Genomic DNA, 9,917 nt, shown 5'->3' on the forward strand with positions numbered 1-9,917 from the left:
ATATATTATGTATATTTTATATATATTTTAATTGACTCACTGTCAGATGCTCAGGAGAAGTTACAAGCCTTACTAAGTACAGAGAGAGAATGTGGGGACAAACCTTACAAATGAATCTGTTAAAAGGCCCCAGGAATAAAAGTTTAATCCTCCTACCTTAGAGGGGTACAGGCCAGGTCCCACCACCAGACTGTGACTGGAGACACAGACCCTGTGCAACTCCTGGCATTGATAAATAGTGTCCAGTAGCCTCGATAACCTTTACACTTGGTTTCTAGGCTGATAACCACCCATACAGGGAGTCCCTACCAGCTTCCAGATTTCCTTCCTCAGGATGGCAGGAAAGTTTCTGAACGACTACTTCAGTATAAGATTAAATATTCAAAACAGTATTATTGAAGTTCCTAAACACTGAGGAGGTCACACCTTAGAAATAACGGCCAGTGGTGGTCATTCCATTTATAGCAAATGGAAGGGAAACTGATACCCAGGAAAAGTCTGGTTTTGGTTTTTGGTTTTTTTCCAGAAATTAATTCCTCTGCTCTCCATTCCTTCATTTTTAAATAGTAGGAAGTAGATCAAAATAACCCCTCTCCTTAAGTAAGACTAAGCTACAAAGAATAGTAGGATAGAAAAATTAAAAAAAAAAAAAACAAAAAACAGGAAGCAGTGAGTAGATGTTGAAATTCAATCAGGTGTAAGGAACTCTGCTTTAGGTTGTAATGTAATCTCTCTTCCATAGATGAGAAGTATTTTCCTAAAAAATGTTATCCTAAAAAAAACCAAAACCTGTTTGCATAGATACAAATATAAACTTGCTGAATTACAAATGGTGCTCTGAATTCTTTAAGAATCTTAAGAACTGTTTGAAAAAGGGCACCCCAAATACAATTACCATATAAAATGTCTATTTTTAAATGAATACAGTTAAAAAGTATAAAACATATTGAATCTAAAGTAGACTATTTGATCAAATATGACAGTTGATTTTTTAACCAGAAAGACAGGATGACACTGAAAAATCTGTGTATGAAATTTTAAAAATATACTAAATAATTTTAATTTGTTTACTAGAAGTGTCTAACACTCAAAACAAAAACAGCTATCTTTGGTCTGATAAAAACCAGTAACAAGTACCAATAATTGATACTTGGACTGAGTTTGAGGCCAGTCTTTGAAAGTGAATAAAAAAAGAAGAAGGAGGTGAGGAAGGATGTCAGCTTAGAATCTTGAAATGTAAAGACTTCAGTTCTAGAAAATTGGGGAAGAGGTGACCTCATTACTTCCCTCTACTTTAATTTCATAGTTTATCTTACTTTCATTTCCAAAACATTTATTGCAAGTTTGAGGTGGTTTTGTTGGTGCTGTTGCTGCAAAACCCCAGTTAGGAAAAATATATCCAGTATATGGAAATAAAGCAAAAGGATGAGTGTCATTGTCATACTGGAACATTATCTAATAAGAGTCAGTTGATTAGGGGAGTATTCTTTTGTTTGATTCACTATCTACCATTGATTAAAGTTCAGATGCTGTAAAATTAGCTATTAACTCGCAGAATAGAGATAAATTGCAAATGATTTTGATCTGATAGGGATGTAAATAATGTCTACCCTATAGAAAATACAACCCAAAGGTTAAAGCTTTATTGTCCTGTTTTGTACCTAATTTACTGCTCTTATTTCAGCATTCTTTTTTGAATATTCCTTTAGTCCAAGGTGCCACCCTGCTGGCTTCCTCTTTAATGGAGTTGAATATATCTTTGGTTCATTCTATATTTATATAAGCATTATGTTTTTAACTATCTACCTATTATACTTTGACACCTTTAAATCTCAAACCATAATTTTATTTAAAAAATTGAGTAATCAAAATGAAATTTCTATTGGTGTACATGAATTGCAAGGAATATAATTTTATATTGTACCCTAGCTATACGAGCAATTACTATGAGATATGAAGTGAGAAATCTTGGGCATAGCATATTTGTTTCTATTCAAGAATTTGAATTTCTGCACTCAAGCTGAAGAGCTAACATTTTATGTAAAATATGACATTTCTTTCATTTGAAATGAAGTGCAATTGAAGTGTGTTATAATTTTAAACCTGGGTATACTTTACAAATACAATTCTAACAAGACCCTGAGATAATGTGAAATTTATATGAATCCATGGAAAAGTTTCCACTTGAATCTTTTTGAGTATAAAATCTTCCACATTTTCCAATTATTTTTTAAATCAGTTGCATTTTATTTGGATATACTGTTGTTAGATTTATAGCATTCCTCATTGGATTCTTGAAGTCTGAATCCATAAATCCTAAGATATTATCAATCTGTGCTTTTCCAAGGGCTTCTAAACAGAATTTTTTATTAGAATTGTATTAGAATTGTTTTATTAGAATTTTATTAGAATTGTTTATTAGAATCGTTATTAAACTAAGGATATCAATAATGTATATGGAGTAAGTATTTTTGACTTTTTATTCCAGAAGAAGCCTGAAAAGTCCATATATCCATGTTTTGCTCTTTGATAATTACATGAGTTATAGTATATGAGGTGTTGCCTTGATATCCCTGGAACAACATGGAAGACTTTGATGGTATTGGGTCAATATGATCCTAACTGAGAGATTTGGATTTGTATATTGTAAACTTGGTATAACAATGGAAGGCATGAGACGTTGATTCCTTAGGATGTTATATTGTAAAATTAAAAAAAAAAAAGAATTTGTAGCTCAGAAAAGGAAGCAAAATAAATGTAAATGTTTAAAAATTAGGAGATGATTTAGTAGATTTTAAAATATATATAAGAGCTTCCTAGGTGGCTCAGTGGTAAAGATCTTACCTGCCAATGTGGAGATGTTGGTTCAATCCCTGGGTTGGGAAGATCCCCTGGAGAAAGAAATGGCAATTCACTCCAGTATTCTTGCCTAAAAAAATCCCATGAACAGAGGAGCCTGGTGGGCAGAGCACGCATGCAAAATATATATAACTAAATATTATACAAAAAATGCATCGATGTTGATATTCTAGAAATTTAAGAATATTGAAAGAAAATGAAAGTCATTCAGTCGTGTCTGACTCTTTGGGATCCCATAGACTATACAATCCTTGGAATTCTCTAGGCCAGAATATGAGAGTGAGTAGCCTTTCCCTTCTCCAAGGGATCTTCCCAGCCTAGGGATCGAACCCAGGTATTCCTCATTGCAGGCAGATTCTTTACCAGCTGAGCTACAAGGGAAGCCCAAGAATACTAGAGTGGGTAGCCTATCCCTTTCTCCAGTGAATCTGCCTGACCCAGGAATCAACCCAGGGTCTCCTGTACTGCTGGCAGATTCTTTACCAACTGAGCGATCAAGACAATATTTTAAATATGCTTTACTTTTATGCTTTTATTAGGGATGATGATGTTATAGACAATGTATAGAATTTTGAAAACTGAGCTATTTGCATTTTATTTTGTCTCAAGTGAGCAGACCTTTCTCTCTCTTAATTGACAATAGCCTCCAAGGAAAGACTAGCAGCTAAAAACCTCCTGTTTTAAGAATTTAGATAATCAGCTAATACTATGCCAAGGCCCTCAAAATGAAAGCTAATGGAAATAGTTGAACTAAATTATCCATCACATTATAATTATACAGCTACACAAAAGCTGCATAATTTCTGGAACAGAGCAATTTAACTGCAAATCCTTAGAGTAATGCAGTTTAAAAACAAAAGGAGATACATAGAAATGTTTGGAATTTAGTAATTTTACTATGTGTATTAATGTTGCATATTTATCTAGAAGCTATGGTACCGTTAATATAGTAAGTAACTATGTTGATTGTGTTAGGAATCTATTGATAGATTCCAACAAGACATGTATAGCATACTATATATTGTATAGTAGTATAAAAGAAAGAAGGAAATATTTTTAAATCAAGAATTAAATTAGGAATACTCTGTTGACAGAATGGGATTGAAAATTTTTCATGGGAAATATGCCCATTAGGCAAGACTGCCTCATTTCTTTACAAAATTTAAATAACAACCCCCTCCCTTAAAGCTTTCCTAATTCTGCAACGTCACTTCTGAAATGTATCCTAGCACCAGGTTCTATGAACACCAATACTGCTTTTCCCAGATTTCTTAGAAATCACAATGCAAGTGAAAAGCATCTCATTGGACAAAAAGTAAGGAAGCTTATGAGGTTGTACTGAAATTACACCAATTATAATGAGGCTCTCATTGCCCAAAGCTGTGATTATCTGAGCATCAAAAGGAGAAAACTGGCTGAAATTGACTCATACTTGAAATCTGCAGAGCCATAAATCCATAATAATACATGGGGGTGAGGGAGGTTGATGTAAAATAACCTAAGAAAAAAGGACTGAAAAAACATTTCTATTGTTTTGTACTCAATGAAGATGGTCTTACTGAATCATCTGTCAATGAAGAAAACAGAAGCCAATAAAAGTAAAAACATCAGTTAAAAGGCATTTTCTGATTCATGGAAAATATCAATAGAAAGACTTAATAAGGTATAACCTGGGTATAGAGAAAGCCACAGAAAAGGTACACATCCAACTAAAGCCATCTTAAATATTTTTAAGACTTATATGATCTGAAGAATATAAAAGAACACAAAATTTCACCAGGTCCCAAGACTAAATTTCTCAACATTCCCAAGTGAGATTGACTTGGGTGGGAACTGCAGAGGTCTATGCTTAAACAGAAGAATCAAGAAATAGAAAGAAATGGAATTCAGGGGAACCGGCTAAAGGATCACCACCCTCTTGAAGATAGAGGATAATTGACATAAAAGTCATAGGTGGGAGAATTTCATTGGTGGTTCAGTGGCTAAGACTCTGTACTCCCAATGCAGGGGGCCTGAGTTGGATCCCTGGTTAGGGAACTAGATCCCAAGTGCTGCAACTAAGACCTTGTGCAGCCAAATAAATAAATAAATAAAAGTGGGACTCAGAATATTCCTGAAAAGACCACCGGGGACTGGTCTCCAGGGTACCCAGATACCTGGTTTAAACATTACTTCTGGATATGCGGGGAGAGGGGGAGGAGGTATTTCTAGAAGAGACTAACATTTGAAATGGTGAACTGAGTTAAGCAGATGCTCCTCCTCGGTGCTGGCGGGCATCATCCGATTGGTGGAGGGCCTGAATAGAACAGAAGGGTGAGAAAGGGGAAGTTTTCTCTCTCTGTCTAATTGCTTGAGCGGACATTGGTCTTCTCTTGCCTTCACACTGGGATTTACACCATTGGGCCCTCTGGTTTTCAAGTCTTGACTTGGATTAGAAGTTATCCTATTGATCCCGGTTGTTAGACCTTTGGAGTCAAACTGAAACCACACCACTGATTTTCCTGGGTCCCCAACTTATTCATGGTAGATTGTGGAACTCGACAGCCTCCACAATCGTTTGAGCCAAGTCCTTAAAATAAATCTCTTTACATTGACTCTTTCTCTGGAGCTCCTTGAGCAATACCACAGTACAAGGAAGCCTGAAAGACCTACATGAAGACACAGGACAAGTAACATCAGGGCTGTACTATAAATCTGAAAAACCATTCATTCCTTTTTTATCTCGCTTTTGCTGCTCTGTATAAGACATTTTCCTTCTAACCCATTTCTCACAGGTTCACCTTTCCCAAGCATCTCTCACAGTGAATAATGACAGTGCTTAAAAAGGCAGAGTTAACAGAGTTAATTAATAATTAAAAAAAAAAATAAAGGTAGTTACAGGGACTTCCCTGGTGATCCAGTGGCTAAGACCCTACACTCTCAATGGAGGGGGCCCAGGTTCTATCCCTGGTCAAGGAACTAGATCCCACATGCTGCAACTAAAGATCCTGCATACCTCAATAAAGATCAAAAATCAAACATGCCACAACTAAGGCCTGGCACAGCCAAAGAAATAAAATAATAAATAAAATAAATAGTAATAAAATGTAGGTATAAATATGTGGATTTTTATATCCAGGGAAGAGAGAAAATGATGACAAAAATCAGAACCTCTATAATCAACAGAAATGTATAACAAATGTTCTAAAATTTTAAATTTCAGTTCACTTTTAAAACCCTTAATTTTTTCTCTCTGGAAGCAATTTCATGAACCCTTCAATATCACATTGCTCTTTGCTCTTCCAAAGTAATAACTTGACTCTCATTCTTTTCAGTGGATATCTGAATTTCTCTTCAGATCTGTATTTACTTCATTTATAACATCTCCCTTGTTTCAGGGAGCCACCTTCTTCTCTGGTGGCTCAGATGGTAAAGAATCCACCTGCAATGTGGAAGACCTGGATTTGATCCCTGGGTTGGGAAGATCCCCTGGAGGAGGGAGATCCCCTGGGTTGGGAGGATCCCCTAAGAAGGGCAACCCCTCAGTATTCTTGCCTGGAGAATTCCCATGGATATAGGAGCTTGGTGGGATACAGTCCATGGGGTTGCAAAGACTTGGATACAATTGAGTGACTAAGCACAGCATCCTTGTTTCAAATGTATATTTTATTTTTTAAAAGTTCACATTTGATCTAATTTACTGTTATTATTCTCATTTTCAAAATACATACTTGAGTCACAAATATCTGACTTCTGACTGATAGATGCTCCCTTGTTCTTCCTGCATGCAAATTTTATACAAATAGCAAATGCCTTAGTTTCCAAAGCCTTTGATACGCTTTCCTCTCATCGACTTAGTTGCCCCTTGGTATGAACTTCCCAGACCAGGGATTGAACCCATGTCCCCTGCATCAGCAGGCAGATTCTTAGCAAGTGGACTACCAGGGAAGTCATCCCATAGACATCTTGGATTTCCCTGGTGGCTCAGATGATAAAGAGTCTGCCTGCAAAGCTGGAGACCAGGGTTTGATCCCTGAGACAGGAAGATCCCCTGGAGAAGGAAATGGCAACCTACTCCAGTATTCTTACCAAGAGAATTGCATGGATGGAGGAGCCTGGCGGGCTTCACTCCATGGGGTTGCAAAGAGTCAGACCGAACTGAGCAACTAACACACACCCTTTCCCATCAATGGCAAAGCCTGGGGATAAAACCTAGTATCTCATTAATCAAGTGTCTGATGACTTGGAATAGGGTGTTTAATTAAGATTCAAGAATAGGTTCTATGACATACATTTGCTAATAAGTAATGGCTTGCTTCATAGAATTTGGCCAAAATCTTATTTTAATTCTAATATACCCCTCGGATAGGGTGGTGGGAGACAGGTGGCCTAAAAGATCTAGAATTATCAGAAGCTCCCGATATTTACCAGAAGAACTTGGCAATTTCTGAACAGCTCTAGTCATGGCACAAGGCTATTTCACTATATTAAACATTAATATTCTTTTTTATTGAAATATAGTTGGTTTATAATGTGATGTTAATTTCTTTTGTAGAGCAAAGTGATTCAGTATATATATGTATCTGTTAACCTCAAAGTCCCAACCCATCTCTCTCCCACCCTGCTCCCATCTTGGCAGTCTGTTCTTTATAAACATTAACATTCTTACTGACTAGGTCAAAATTAATCAATAATGACAACTCAGACTTTGTATTTTGTAGATAAAAGTTGGACACAATAATTTTTTTAAAATACCTTTGTTGGCATTTTAAAAACAAACAGGCTAAAGCTTGTCATTTTATCAATAAAATATTTTTGAATTAAACACATATTGATTTCTAATCATGCATTCTAATTTTTTAAGAATGCAGATGCCCTCGGAAAGTCAAAAGATTCTAGTTGCACCTCTCCACACTGTTAATCATCTGTGGGCAAGTCACTCAGATGTCAATATTTTTATCTATTGTTCTCTTTCCTCCCAGTATTGTAGTAAAGATCAACCTAGAAAATATACTTGACAGTGCTTCAAAAAGTTAAAAACAGAAAAGGCTACTGTTCTCACTGTTCTTTTTTCAACTGTATAAGTACAACTTGTATTTCATGGCAAGACAAAAAATAAGCATTAAAAATTTTTCTCTGCCTTTTGGCTTCCTCTCTCCCCTCTACTGTGTTAGAGTAGAGTATCTGCATTATACATCTGCCAAACATCCCCCATCAGCAGAAATACTGGTTCAACCATACAAAGCATTCTTCTGACATTATTATCCTAGCATCAACAAGACAACTCCTTAAAAGATAACATTCCTTTTTGATCTTGTATCTAGATTGTGCAACCTGTCATTTAATGTACAGCCCTCTGTCTCAAAAAAAGTTAAATAACTGTGCAGAACAGTTCTCAGAGCTTTCTGAGATACTATTCCTAGGTTATAATCCTCAATTTGACACCAATAAAATTTTCTACTTCTTTCTTAGATCAACTGATTAATTTTTGTCAACACTACCAAAGAGTATATGATAGAAGGGGTTCACATACACCATCCACTCCTATGGGAACATTTATATATTTTACGAACACTCACACAAAACTTCCTGTGTTTCAGGCACCCTTCTTAACTATTTGGAAATTACAGCTCATTGAATGCACAACTGCCTATGAAGTAGATGTCCTTATCATGTCTGCTTTACAGATGAGGAAACTGAGGCACAGAGAGTTCATACAACTTTCCCAGGGTCACACAGGAAGTTGAATTGCAGAATTAAAATATAAACCTATCCCACTTCTTAACCACCACAGGAAGCTGTCACTAAGAGAAATAAAGTGAATCACGTGTAGTTTCAGCTTGATGTTTGGTTTTGAGTTTTCAGCAGTTATACAAAGAAACATGAAAGATAAGGTCAGCTATTTGAAGACTCTAAATTGCAATTTTACATAAAAAATAAAATTAAAAAATAAACATTTTTTTAAAAATCTCAATTTTTTTAAAGTCCACTTTTCTCTCCCCTCCTTGGGTAATAATAATAAGAAAACCACTTGAGAAGCACAAGGTAGAGAGGAAAGTTTCTGGAGTTAGACTTCAGAACAGCTTAGTGCTGATATTCTTGAAGGGTATTGCGATTGCTGTTCATGAGTATTTAAGGTCAAAGAACAATATTTGTGCTTTTTCTCATTCCAGATCTGCTGCTAAATCATTTCCCACAGATCAGGACCCCAGAGTCTCTCTTTTATCTAGTCTACATGGGAGATGAAAAAAATGGGCAGGAAGCAGAAAGATGCTACTCAGATAACACAAATTGCTGTGCTTTCTTTTCTAATCAGAAAGTGTAACTTTAAAAAAAATAAGCTATTCATTTATTTTTGGCTATGTAGGGTCTTTGCCACTGCACAGCCTTTTCTCTGGTTACAGCAAGCGAGGGCTACTCTCTGGTTGAGGTGCACAGGCTTCTCACTGCAGCGGCTTCCCTTGTTGTAGAGCACGAGTTCTAGACACATGGGCTTCAGTAGTTGAGACTCCCAGGCCCAGTAGTTGTGGTGCAAAGGCTTAGTTGCTCTGTGGCATGTGGGATCTTCCCAGACAAGGGATCGAACCCATGTTTCCTGCATTGGCAGCTGGATTCTTTACCACTGAGCCACCAGGCAAGCCCCATAAAGTGCAACTTTGTGCTTGATTTGGTAGCACATCTACTAAAATTGGAATGATACAGAGAAGATTAGCATGAGCTCTGTGCAAGGATGACATGAAAATTTGTGAAGTGGTCCGTATTTTTGAAATATGGTATAGATGATCTTATTTGCAAACAGAAATAGAGACATAGACACAGGGAACAAGTATATGACACAAAGGAGGAAGGAGGGGAGGGTGGGATGAATTGGGAGATTAAAATTGACATATATACACTATTGATAGTATGTATAAAATAGATAACTACAGTATAGCTCAAGGAACTCTACTCCAACCTCTGAGGTGACCTAAATGGGAAGGAAATCCAAAATAGAGGGGGTATATGTATACATATAGCTGATTCATTTGCTGTACAGTAGAAACTAACACAACTTTGTAAAGCAACTATACTCCAATAAA

General features: G+C 36.3%; 1 non-coding gene across 1 annotated transcript; it reads left to right on the plus strand.

Moving 5' to 3' along the window:
- Positions 1–9,496: 9,496 nt before the first annotated feature.
- On the plus strand, positions 9,497–9,603 carry LOC136173841 (U6 spliceosomal RNA). Its single transcript, XR_010664320.1, has one exon. It is a non-coding gene; the product is annotated as a U6 spliceosomal RNA (small nuclear RNA).
- The last annotated feature ends 314 nt before the right edge of the window (positions 9,604–9,917 follow it).

Source organism: Muntiacus reevesi, chromosome 8, assembly GCF_963930625.1.
Source record: "Muntiacus reevesi chromosome 8, mMunRee1.1, whole genome shotgun sequence".
Lineage (NCBI taxonomy): Eukaryota > Metazoa > Chordata > Mammalia > Artiodactyla > Cervidae > Muntiacus > Muntiacus reevesi.